The 12,339-nt window shown below is 45.5% G+C and overlaps 1 long non-coding RNA gene across 1 annotated transcript in view; it reads right to left on the reverse strand.

Annotated features, from left to right (window-relative positions):
* Positions 1-3,417: 3,417 nt before the first annotated feature.
* The window catches only part of LOC131489295 (uncharacterized), a 116,583-nt gene continuing 107,661 nt past the window's right edge, over positions 3,418-12,339 (reverse strand). Inside the window, exon 3 of the long non-coding RNA XR_009250470.1 lies at positions 3,418-3,990. This is a non-coding gene — a long non-coding RNA (uncharacterized LOC131489295). The remainder of the gene's footprint in view (positions 3,991-12,339) is intronic.

Below are 12,339 nucleotides of genomic sequence, written 5' to 3' on the forward strand. Positions count from 1 at the left end.
TGGGAAATGTTTGTCAATACCAACTGCTTGAGCAACACCAGAGAATGACCTTGATAGCATTACCCGTTTTCAAAGCAATTCCAACACACAAAAAAAGTATATAATGCTGGATGACTCAACCCATTTGATCTCTGATGATTCATAAACCTTTTTAAGAACTTCTATGTCTTAGATCATCCTCTGGACATGGGCTGTCCACATACTTAGAGCAAGTGGACAGAGCCATTAAAAAAGCCTGTTATCTGGCTAGTCAGCAACGGAAGGGTCCTGTTGTGCACTCAACGTCCGTTTTTAGCTTTGTCGCTTCTTACAGGAAAACGAACTTCTCAGTGTAGAAATGTCTACACAGAGACTTCAGCCGTAAAATATACACCCTCCCCGCACATCAATCAGGCAGAAAAATCCAATAGGAAAAAAAAAAAAAAAAAAAGAGTCCCTTTCTCTTATCCCAGCCTGGGGACATAATTAGCTGTTCCTTCCTATGTATTTCCAGAACACTACGTATAACCGTCTATAGCGTTTATCACAGTACTTATGATTCATGACAACCACGCAGGGTTCCCTGTTTTGTGCCAGGAACTTTGCAAAACATTTTCCATATAGGACTGCTTCTTCGCCCAACACTCACAGGCGGGAGTTACTATCAACACTCCTGTTTCAAAGATGCGAAAACTGAGCCTCATAAAAGCTCAAATTACTTGCCCAAAAGAACAGGATGAGTGAATGGAAGGCGAGGATTTAAATCCAAGACTATCGGATTCCCACGTCTAACTTTTCTCCTCCACGTTTCCCAACTAATGGCGCAAGGATCCATAACCTCCAGTTTGGATCTTCAGTTTCTTGAGTGACAACTTTGGGATTCATGGGGCGCCGAACACGGCTCGTGGTGCCTAGTGAGAGAGAGCTCAGCAAAGCCCAACTGAATGAACTGGGGAGGCATCAGAGTACAAGGGAAAGAGCTTTGGGCTGGAAAGCCAGAAAACTGGATCCTTCTCTAGGTTTTGTAACTAATCCACTGGGTGACCTTGAGCGAGCCCCTTCCTCCTGTCTGGACCTTTGTCGTCCCACCTATCAAATGAGAAGACTGGAAGAGATGACTCCTAATACAATCCTTGCCTCTGAGGCCAAGTGACCTACGGCAGAAGCGGGTGTCACATAATTCAAAACAATACGGGAATTCTCAAGAGGATAGAGATGATGTCGTCTGTTCCTGACACCCTCAGTGCTCGGCAGTGCCTGGCGAGTAGATGCTCAGTTAGTGCCCACCGAATGCAAGAGCAGGTGCTGACGCCCACTGCGAGCTCTGCTGAGGATGAACTATAAACGCCTCGCACACCTCAAGTTCCAGAAAGAAGCACAAGCCGTTTCTTTGTAAGGGAACATGGATCCACTAGAGAACTGCAGCGCTGACCTAACCCTTCAAGAATGAACGTCGCTGGAGTCCAGCCAATGGGGGCAGACGGAAGCTGGGGTTGGGAAGCCTCCGGGCCCCCCCTTCCCCTCCCCGCCCCACTCATGAACTTGAAATTCCGGGGTCAGATCTTTCATCACATCAGAGCACGGAGCCTCTGGAAAACATAAACGAGAGAAGTCCAAGTCTAGTGTTGCGAGGCCTTGCCCCATAGCTCACCCTCCTTGAAACATAGGAAGAAGCCATCAGGAAGCCAAGAGACGTGACATTCTAGAAACCCCTTTGCGGGAAATAAATAAATAAATGGACCGATCCAAGATGTAATCTTTTTAGTTATGAAAACATGTTTTCCTTGCTTTCTGACCCTCTCTCACATTTTGGGGTTTGGGGAGTTGACTAGTTGCCTGGTGTCCAAGAACACTTGGAAGTTCATCACCTTGACCTTCTTGGCTGTTAAATCTTAACACTGGTTGCTGCAAAGTACTTTGGCTTCAAAAAAAGAAAAGAAACAAAAAAAGAAAAGAAAGAGATCAATCTGGTTTGTTTTGTTTTGTTTTGTTTTGTTTTGTTTTTTTTCAAACACACTCATCGTTGAGCTCATACTTTGGGATTATGTGCAGGGTTTTCTCAGATATCCTGTAGATTCCCAAACAAATAGCCTGAGTTTTCTTTTTCCTGTGGACTCTGTGGAATTCACCTGAAAATCTGGTGATTATTTATGTTCTAGCATACTTGCAGTCAAGCCACCCAGGGCTTTATATCCACAGGAAAACTGACAAATCCAATCAACTCTCCAAGTGCAGTTCTGTAAAGTCTTATTCATTTGGATGCCATCAGTTCAGAATTTGGGGATAATTCAGACAGTCTGGATGGAAGTTTCCTTTTGCACAGCTCGACCAAAAAGAGAGTTTCTTAACAAATTGATAATGCAAAGCAGACTGTTGGAGCTGCGAAGAAACTGTCTTCGAGTTCTTCAGAATAGTATTCACTGACAGGCGATCAACGGTTAATTACAAATTATTTTTATCGAATAATTAACATGGATCCCAGGCAGCTCACCATGCAGGGGGGAGAGTACAGGACAGAGGCAAAAATATATGGGCTTTCAACCCACTGGGCAGGGGCTCAGGTTCTAGCTGTGCTACTCACGAGCTTAAGTTACCGTACAAAAGCTACTTTACATCTCGGAGCCTTAATTCTGACATATGGAAAAGGTTGCAGGATGGACCTAAGAACCGGAAATCACAGAGGTAGAGACAGAGTTTCCAAAACTGCTCAGAAGGATTGTAAGTCCACAAGATGTTAACACACATTGCATGGAAATGGGATCCATGGTGGAATACGTGTGGGATAACCTAGGCCAAACAAAAGCGAATAGGTTTGCTTGCTTTTTGCTTTGTTTATTTCCAGGCCTTTTCAGAGCCTTTGCTTTAAGTTGTGAGTTTCCAAAAGGGAGGTGGACCAAGCAGTTTTTCCCAAATTTCTTTCACCAGGAATACCTTTCTGATAGAACACTTTTTGACCTCGTATAGAACTCTCTCTGAACACAGCATGCAAAATGAGGGCCTAGGATCTGTGGTTTGAGCTATGTCTCCACTCGGGGTATTGAGCCCTTATGGAGGCATCCACACTCTATCCCCAAATCCTCTTGGGACCAAGGCCAAATCTAGAGACAGAGTCCGGGACCAAGAAACTGGATTTTTGGCCACAAAGCCGTAGTTTCACAGACTCCTCACAAACCATCCCAGAAAAAGTAACTTGCGGGAGTTTCTCAGATGTACTTAGAAGCCATTATCTATGGATGTTAGGGTCATCGGGGGTCATTGCCTCGAGGCCCTAAAAGTTTCAGAAGATTGAAGAAGGGAACTAGGAAGAGAAAGCATGGCAGAGAAACAAGGAATCTAATTCCTGGCACATGGTAAGGGCATTAAATAAAGAAGTATTTGTAACATCATTAAAATAATGAAAGAACAGAAACCACACAGAATAAATTAGGGTCTTGTGATCAGTGCTTTTTCTGGGGAACTATGGGAAATACAGGAGTCATTATCCCAAATACAGGGTCAAAGAGAAGGACATCCGCAAGGGATTGGGGGTGGGTTAAAGTGTGAATCCAAAGCACGTCAAGATTAGTCCCTATCCAAATAAGACTGAAAACGCCATTAGCGAGATAGGGTTCTAGCCCTCACGATGAACTTTTACATCAGAGCATCTTGCTGAGAATTGGATGAAAATTTCAGAGAGGAAGGCGTCATTCATGCCCGTCTTCATTTATTCATGCATCCGAGCCTCGCAGGTGTTCAACACGTGGCAGCTGCTGGGAGACAGTGGTGACAAGGATGCCCAAGTCCCTTCCCTCAGGGAGCTTACCTTCTAATAGGGGGGGATGGCGGAGGCAACGGTGCTCAGCAGACTTCCGTGTGCACTTCCGTGTTTCCCTGCCACCCTTGTGATTAGGTTGGGGTCACATGACTGGGCTCTGCTCAATGGGAACATGGGCCAAAATGGCCGGCTTTCGGGGGCCACATGCTCCCGTGGATGAGCAAGAAGATGGAGAAGGGCTTCCCACACACAGAGGACTGCGACATGAAAGAGAAATAAAAGTTTATGGAGCGAGGCACGGAGTTTCGGGGGTTTTCTCTTGTGGCAACCAGAAGCAGTTGTTCTGACTCGCAGGGAGAAACCGACAACAAGGACATAAATATATGAAGCCAGGAAGAAAAGGAAAGTAGGGAGGGGGTGGAGAGAAGGAGAGGAAGGCTGTGGCAGTCAAAATCTCCACAGGAAATGGCACCCTTGAAATATGACTATGTGAAGAAGATTTACTTACAAAGAGACTATTTACAAAGGCTTGTATGGTTGGGAACCATAAAGAATAGTACAGTAACGCAGGGCTGCAAAGAGTTGGTACCACATCTGTGCCTAGAAGGTCTCAGGGGAGGGCTGGATGGGGCGGAGGAGATCGTGTGGAGCTGGAACCCTTGAGAAGAACAGTGGTCTTCGGCTGAAGAGCACGACATCCAGGACAGGCCATCTTACCACTTTGGATCCAGGGGCTAAATAGTCTAGCCTCATTCAATTCCTTCCCTCCGACCCCAACCGGGGCCAAACCCAACAGAAGCCCGTTGGCTAAACCCAACAGAAGCCAGAGGGCAAGGGAGCCCATTGATGCTGTCCATATATATCAGATTCCAGGGGCTGAGAACAGGGTGGGAAGGGTAGATTGGGTTCTGGAGGGAAACAGAAGGTATTTGGGACTGAGACACTATTTTAAAAAGAAGTAGCGGGGCGCCTGGGTGGCGCAGTCGGTTAAGCGTCCGACTTCAGCCAGGTCACGATCTCGCGGTCCGTGAGTTCGAGCCCCGCGTCAGGCTCTGGGCTGATGGCTCGGAGCCTGGAGCCTGTTTCCGATTCTGTGTCTCCCTCTCTCTCTGCCCCTCCCCCGTTCATGCTATGTCTCTCTCTGTCCCAAAAATAAATAAATAAACATTAAAAAAAAAAAAAAAATTTAAAAAGAAGTAGCATGAGTCCAGGCAACGGCGGTCCTGAAGAGCAAGCAGTTCATAGAAAAGAGAAATTCCTGATGCCGAAAGTTGCTAACGACCGACGCGGTGTGGCACAAAGGCCCATCATTCAAATGTGGGCAGGGAGGGTGTGGTAGGAGGAAGGAATGATACAAACAATGACACAGAGGCAGGATTTCACCCTGCAGCTTGGCGCAACTGGAGGGAACCCCATCTACCAGGGATGCAGACGGAGGGGGCTCCCCAGGTGGTTTATTGAGAAATAATTTCCATATCGTAAAATTTACCCACTGAAAGTAAACAACTAAATACTTTTAGCGTATTTACAGTGTTGTGCAACCATCACCACAATCTAATTTTGAAACTGCCCTCCACACAAAAAGAAACCGAATCTCTATTCGTAGTTACTCCTTATTCCCACTGCCAGCTCCAGGCCACCAGGAGTCTACCCTCTGTCTCTATAAATTTGCCTTTTCAGGACATTCATGTAAATGGACTCACGCAATGTATGGCCTTTTGCGTCTAGCTTCTCTGACTTAACGTAGTGTCTTTGAGGTTCACCTGGGTTGTAGCATACATCCATGCTTCATGTCTTTGTATATTACCCAAGAGCATTCCATTGCCTGGCAAAACCACGTGGCTTTTCTGTTCACCAGCTGATGGACATTTGAGTCACTTGCATTTATTGACTGCTACAAGCATTCTTGTGTAAGTTATATGTGGATGCACGTTTCATTTTCCTTGGGTAAATACATGAGCGGAATTGCTGGGTCACAAGCCAAGTCCTCGTTTAACTTTCTGAGAACCTGCGGAACTGTTTCCCAAAGTGGCTGAGCCATCGACTTCTTTTCCTAAGGAATTTATGGGCCGGACACACCTTTATCAATGTCCACAGCTGATTGGGCCAAAGGGGAGCACATGACCCCAATGGAACCAATCAGTGTTTCCTTCTCGAGATCTCAGTATTGGGGCCATGTCTGGCCATTATGCAAGGAAACAGAAGAGTCAGAGAAAAGAGAACAAGTTGATATACAGAGAGAGAGAAACCGAGGTGAGAAGCCACGTGAATCAGAAGAGATGGACGAAGTCATCTTGGGTCCTGAGTTTTGGAGATCCTGGTTCCAAGACCTTGTGACATCTGGCACAGCCCTTGCTACATTCCACATCCTTCAGTGGCCTCCAAACATGATCTTTTCTTTGCATGATTTATGGTAAACCTTACTCTCAAAAACTAAAAATTCCTTGGCTAACTCAACACACTGTGAATGGAGCAATGAATGGATAGGGGAATGGAACAGCCTTATCTCTTAAACCAAAGCAAAAAAAGAAAAAGAAAAGCATTTATATGGCACTATATAAGCATGACACGGTGACATGTCCGGGCCTTCAAGCAGCACACAGTAGGGTCATAAAGTTTTAGCAAACTGAAACAGAGGGAACAGAGAAGAACATTGAGTAGAAGATTAGGGTTTTGTTTTGTTTTGTTTTGTTTTGTTTTGTTTTGTTTTAATAAAAAGCCTCTTTAAAACTGTTGTTCAGTGGGTGCCTGGGTGGCTCAGTCAGTTAAGGTCCGACTTCGGCTCAGGTCACGATCTCACAGTGTGTGGGTTCGGAGCCCCGCGTCGGGCTCTGTGCTGACAGCTCAGAGCCTGGACTCTGCTTCGGATTCTGTGTCTCCCTCTCTCTCTGCCCCACTCCCGCTGGCACTCTGTCTCTCCCTCTCTCTCAAAAATAAATAAACATTAACATTTTTTTAAGTGTTGTTCAAGTAGGTCATTATACAATTTAATTTTAAAAAATAATAGTAATGTAGTGAAAACTGCCAAGATTATGGACTTAGGGCTCATAATGGTGCTGAAAGAGCGTGAAAGAAAGATACCCCTTAAGTACTAACCATTATAATTATATGCTACTTTAAAGAACCACAGTCAATTCTCCTGCTGACTAATCTTGATTATCTGTCAAGAACTGGAGACGGAGAAGGTCGTTAAGAGCGTTGGGTGGATTGGCTAATTTCTGGGGCCCGGCTTGCAGCGTTCTTTCCTCCCACCTCCCCACCCCCCGACATCCCGGAGCCTGTCCCTGTGACAACAAGGACTTCATCACAAATCTTACAAATCTTGGCTCTCCCTAACCTTGCCTCGGAGGGAAAGGGCAAACAACAAAAGGAGAATGAATTCTTTCTCTCCAGGAGAATAACAAGTGAAAGATCATAGGGAAGGAAATCCTTCATTAAAGGATCAACAGGTTTCTTGTGATTTGGGTTTTTCCTCACCCGGTTAGGATGTGGACAGTGTCAGGGGCTCCTGAACCATTGCATCCACACCCCCCTAGAGCAGTGCAGGGCACTCAGTAGGCATTCCATTACTATTGGCCAGATGAATGAATGAATGAATGAAGTCAAGTGGAAGATCCTTGACTTCCATATCTCCAGGTGGACATGAGCTCTGAGATCTTGGCTGGAGATGGAACATAAGAAAAATATCTCGGGTCAGAAACTATGGGCTCTCTGACGAAGCGGGCAACAGCTAGGAGAGGCTCCCACGTGAGACGGAAGCTTCCGGAAGGATTGGTGAAGCCCAGAAGTGGGGAGAACACTTCATTCAGGTTGTGCAGAGATCTTCCTTCGTTCTTCCACTGGCTGTGAAATGAGGGCCTGATATAGAAGAGCAGAGGTGAGTACAAAGAGGTATCTGTTCATCAGCAGAAAGGACGGACTATAAAATGGTCTTTGGTCAGACTTGGCCACGCGGGCTCGTGCATATGCTGCGGTAATTCACGACAGTCTAGCCCAGCTGTGTCCGAGGCAGGCCACATCTGTCATTTTCAAAGTTCCAGTAGCCCCATGGGGTGCCTGGGTGGCTCAGTCGGTTACAGCAGTCAGTTCAGCATCGCTCTTGGTTTCAGCTCAGGTCGTGATCTCATGGTTTCATGGGTTTGAACCCCACTGTCAGTGCAGAGGCTGCTTGGGAGTCTCTGTCTCCCTCTCTCTTTCTGCCCATCCTCCACTTACGCTCTCTCAGTCTCTCTCAAAAGAAATAAACTTTAAAAATAACTTAAAATTTTTTTAAATGATGGGAATGCAAGCTGGTGCAGCCACTCTGGAAAACAGTATGGAGGCTCCTCAAAAAACTAAAAACAGAACTACCCTTCGACCCAGCAATTGCACTATGAGGTATTTATCCAAGGGATACAGGTGTGCTGTTTCGAAGGGACACGTGCACCCCCATGTTTATAGCAGCACTATCGACAATAGCCAAAGGATGGAAAGAGCCTGAATATCCATCGATGGATGAATGGATAAAGAAGATGTGGTATGTATATACAAAGGAGTATTACTCGGCAATCAAAAAGAATGAAATCTTGCCATTTGCAACTGCGTGGATGGAACTGGAGGGTAATAAGCTGAGTAAAATTAGTCAGTCAGAGAAAGACAAAAATCATATGACTTCACTCATATGAAGACTTTAAGAGACAAAATAGATGAACATAAGGGAAGGGAAGCAAAAATCATATAAAAACAGGGAGGGTGATAAGACTGACGAGACTCATAACTATGGAGAACAAACTGAGGGTTACTGGAGGGGCTGTGGGAGGGGGGATGGGCTAATGGGGAAGGGGCACTAAGGAAGCTACTCCTGAAATCATTGTTGCACTGTATGCTAACTAATTTGGATGTAAATTTAAAAAAAAATTAAAAATAAAATTTAAAAAATGTTTAATGATAAAAATAAAACAATAAAAAAGGAAAAATCGGTGAAGTTAATTTTAATAAATCTTTAATTTAACCTAATGTATTTAAAATATCATTTCATCACGTGATCAGCATAAACATAATGAGCTACTTTATATTCTTTCCTCAGCCTTAAGCCTTCACAAGGATGTGTATTTTAAAACTAACAGTGCACCTGATTTCGATGCTAACTTTGCATTGCAACGTTCTTGATCTTTATTTGGAATTCATAAATTTACAGGTGAAAGGGGTAGCTTCGCCAGCGAAAGTCGTTCCAAACGTACCGCAAAACCTTCCAGTTGCCGGGTTTTGTCAGTTTTTAGTGTGAATTTAATCAACATTAAATAAAATTGAAAATTCAGTTCTTTCACTAGCCACTCTTCAGGCGCTCGGTAGTTTCACAGGCTGGGGGCTACCATACAGGATGGCACAGACATAGAACATTTCCAACACTCCAGAAAGTTCTGTTGGGTGAAGTGTTACTCTCAGTGTTCTAAGAGATTAACAAATGTAGAGGACAGGCATGTGTTTTTGCCCTTTCTTGTATCCCCTAGAGCCAGGATTAATACACGAGCGATGTCAACAAACGATTGTTGGAAAAATGAATGAACGGTGGTGTGTCACATAGTGGTTGGCAGCTTTAAAGAAAATTTCACAGAAGGGACATTTGTGATAGGTCTTCACAGGTGAATAGCAGTCTTTCAGGCAAATAAGGTAAAGACAGAGGAAGAGCCTGGAACCTAGATCCTGGGTTATAAATGGATTAATATGTTAACGGCATGGTGTTTTGTGTTCACTTGTTTTGCAAAACCAAGGTGGAATCCAACTGTTTCTGTGCTACTTTCTAGCTGTGCATCCTTGGGAAAATCACTTAACCTCTCTTAGCCTCGGTTTCCTCATCTGTAACATGGCAGTACTGATTTCAACAGGTTGATCTGAGGACTAATGAGATGCAGAGTGTATACCACAACGCCTGGTAAATAATAAATATGTTAAGTGTCGGTCATTCCTGTGTCCAGTGTTTGGTAAGAAGTGGACTGTGGCCGGCCGCGGGGCGCTAGATGTCTGTTCCGACATCTCTCCTCTTCCTCAATGTCAGCACCCTCACTTTTAACAGGGGGGTTACGTCCCAGCTAAAAGCCACTTCTCTCCGGCTTCTTACAGCCAAGAGAAGCCGTGGGACTAAGTTTAGATCAATAAAGTTTCGACAGAAGGGCTGTGTGTTATTTCCAGGAAATTCCCTTAGAGGGAAGGGGGTTTCTCTTCCGCCTTCCTCTCCCTCGCTGTTCTCCCGAATTCAAGTGATGTGCTGAGTAAGAGTCACAGAGCAGGGAATTAGAAGGCACCTGAGTTCCAGACGAGCGAGCAACTCGAAGTCAGAGGAGCGGTAGGTGGGGTTTCTAGCCATTTCTGACCTCAGGACCTTGTTGGTCAAGGACCACCTCTTGGGAGTAGTGCTCTACCGTGGAGCAAAGTTTGGGGACCCCCCTTTAGGTGACCCAGAGTGGAGAGTGAGATGGTTACTGGCTGAGATTCAGGTGCACAGCAAAGACCATCTGTAAGGATGGGTGATGTTCCCCATACTTTGGGATCATCGGGGGGATGTTACCAGTTCCCACCCACCTAATGTGGAGATTCTGAAGAGGCTTTCCAGGCACAGCAGCAACTTCTCACGAGGGGCTACTCTCGTGGACAGGAACGATGCTGGGCCACTCTGGTTCTCCAGGAAGCATGACCTGTCCAAGTCTTGGGCAATATTAGCCAAGGAAGCACTGATTTTCCAAGTCTTGGGCAATTGTTTCTCTGTTTTGATTTTTGTACTCTTCCCAAGTTGCGGACATCCTTGGAGTGTTTTCTCGGTTACAAATACAGACCCCGTTTAGTTTGCTTGTGTGTGTTTTGCTCCAACTAGGAGACCCACCAAAGAGAACAAACGTCATCTAGAGGAAAGAGAAGCTTCTCCGACAGAAAATACAATGAGAGGAAAATAAAATAAATCAGGGATGACGTGGCACCTACAGGGACGTGATCTGTACATCACCAGAGGCCACGTGTGCATGACTGGGTGGTAGGAATTCATGGAACACGGAGAAAGAGCACAGAGTAAAATCAGACCGAGCTACGCTAAACTCCTGGCTCCGCTCGCATTAGCTGTGTGACCTTAAGCGAGTTACTTCACCTTTCTGAGACTCGGTGGCCTTTTCTGCAAATTAGGAAGTGTGTGGTAAATAATAATTATAGCTGGGGCACCTGAGTCGATTAAGCGTCCGACTTCGGCTCAGGTCATGATCTTGCGATTCTTGAGTTCGAGCCCTGCGTGGGGCTCTGTGCTGAAAGCTCGGAGCCTGGAGCCTGCTTCCGATTCTGTGTATCCCTCTCTCTCTGCCCCTCCCCCACTTGCACTCTGTGTGTGTGTGTGTGTGTGTGTGTGTGTGTGTGTGTGTCTCAAAAATAAATAAACATTAATAATAATTATTATTATTATTATCAGTATAGCTTATGTGTGTTGAATGTTTACCATGTGCCATTAGCTCACTTAATTCTCAAGACAAATCTTTGAGCTCTCATCCCCATTTTGCAGAAAATCAAGGCTCAGACATGAAACAACTTGGAGCGCCTGGGTGGCTCCATTGGTTCAGCATCTGACTCTTCGTCTGGGCTCAGGCCATGATCTCAGAGTGCGTGGGATTGAGCCCCGCATCACGCTCTGCGCTGACAGTGCAGAGCCTGCTTAGGATTCTCTCCCCCTCTCTCTGCCCCTCCCTCACGTTCTCTTTCTCTGTCTCTCTCAAAATAAATAAACATTTTTTAAAAAAAGGAAAAGAAATGAAGCAACCTGTCCAGAATCATGGAGTAAATGGCAGAACCAGAAAAGGATGCCTATGTTGTCGGGGTCTCGAGAACGAGATCCTCATCGTGGGGCTAACGTAGAAAGTTGGTGTGAGAATTCAGTGAGAAGACTCGAGTCAAGTGCCACCTCCTAAGGGAAGTATTCCCCAAAAGCACACATAGCAATAACATACAAGTGGCATTACATCAAACTGAAACGCTTCTTCACGGGAAAAGCAACAATCAACAAAATGAACATTCATCCCTATGGAATGAAGGGAAGTACGCGCAAGCCATGTATCTGATAAGGCTACTATCCAAAGTATATATAAACACCTCACTAGACATGTCTCCAAAGGCGACGCATGAATGCCCAAGAGACACAGGAAAAGGCGCTCCACATCACTCATCATCAGGCAAATGCAAATCAAAACCACAAGGGGCTATCACCTCGCACCTGGTAGAACGGCTATTCTCAAAAAAACAAAAACTAAAAATAACGCATGCCAGCCAGGATGTGCGCCGTTGGTGGGAATGGAAATTGGCGTAGCCAATTGGCGTAGCCAATTGGCGTAGCCAGGGTGGAAAACGGTATGGGGCTTCCTCAAATAATGAAAAATAGAACCACCCGACGCTCCCCAAATTCCACATCCGGGTATTTCACGGGATCTCTAAGAGATATCTGCCCCCCCCATGCTCAGTGCAGCACTAGTCAAGGTGGCCAAGATACGGCAGCAATCTGAATGTCCACCGATGGGTGAGTGGATAAGGAAAAGGTAGCATACGCATACAATGGAACGTCATTCGGCCTTTAAAAAAGAGGGACGTCCTGCCACTGGCCA

The sequence above is a fragment of the Neofelis nebulosa genome, chromosome 11 (genome assembly GCF_028018385.1).
Source record: "Neofelis nebulosa isolate mNeoNeb1 chromosome 11, mNeoNeb1.pri, whole genome shotgun sequence".
Classification (NCBI taxonomy): Eukaryota; Metazoa; Chordata; class Mammalia; order Carnivora; family Felidae; genus Neofelis; species Neofelis nebulosa.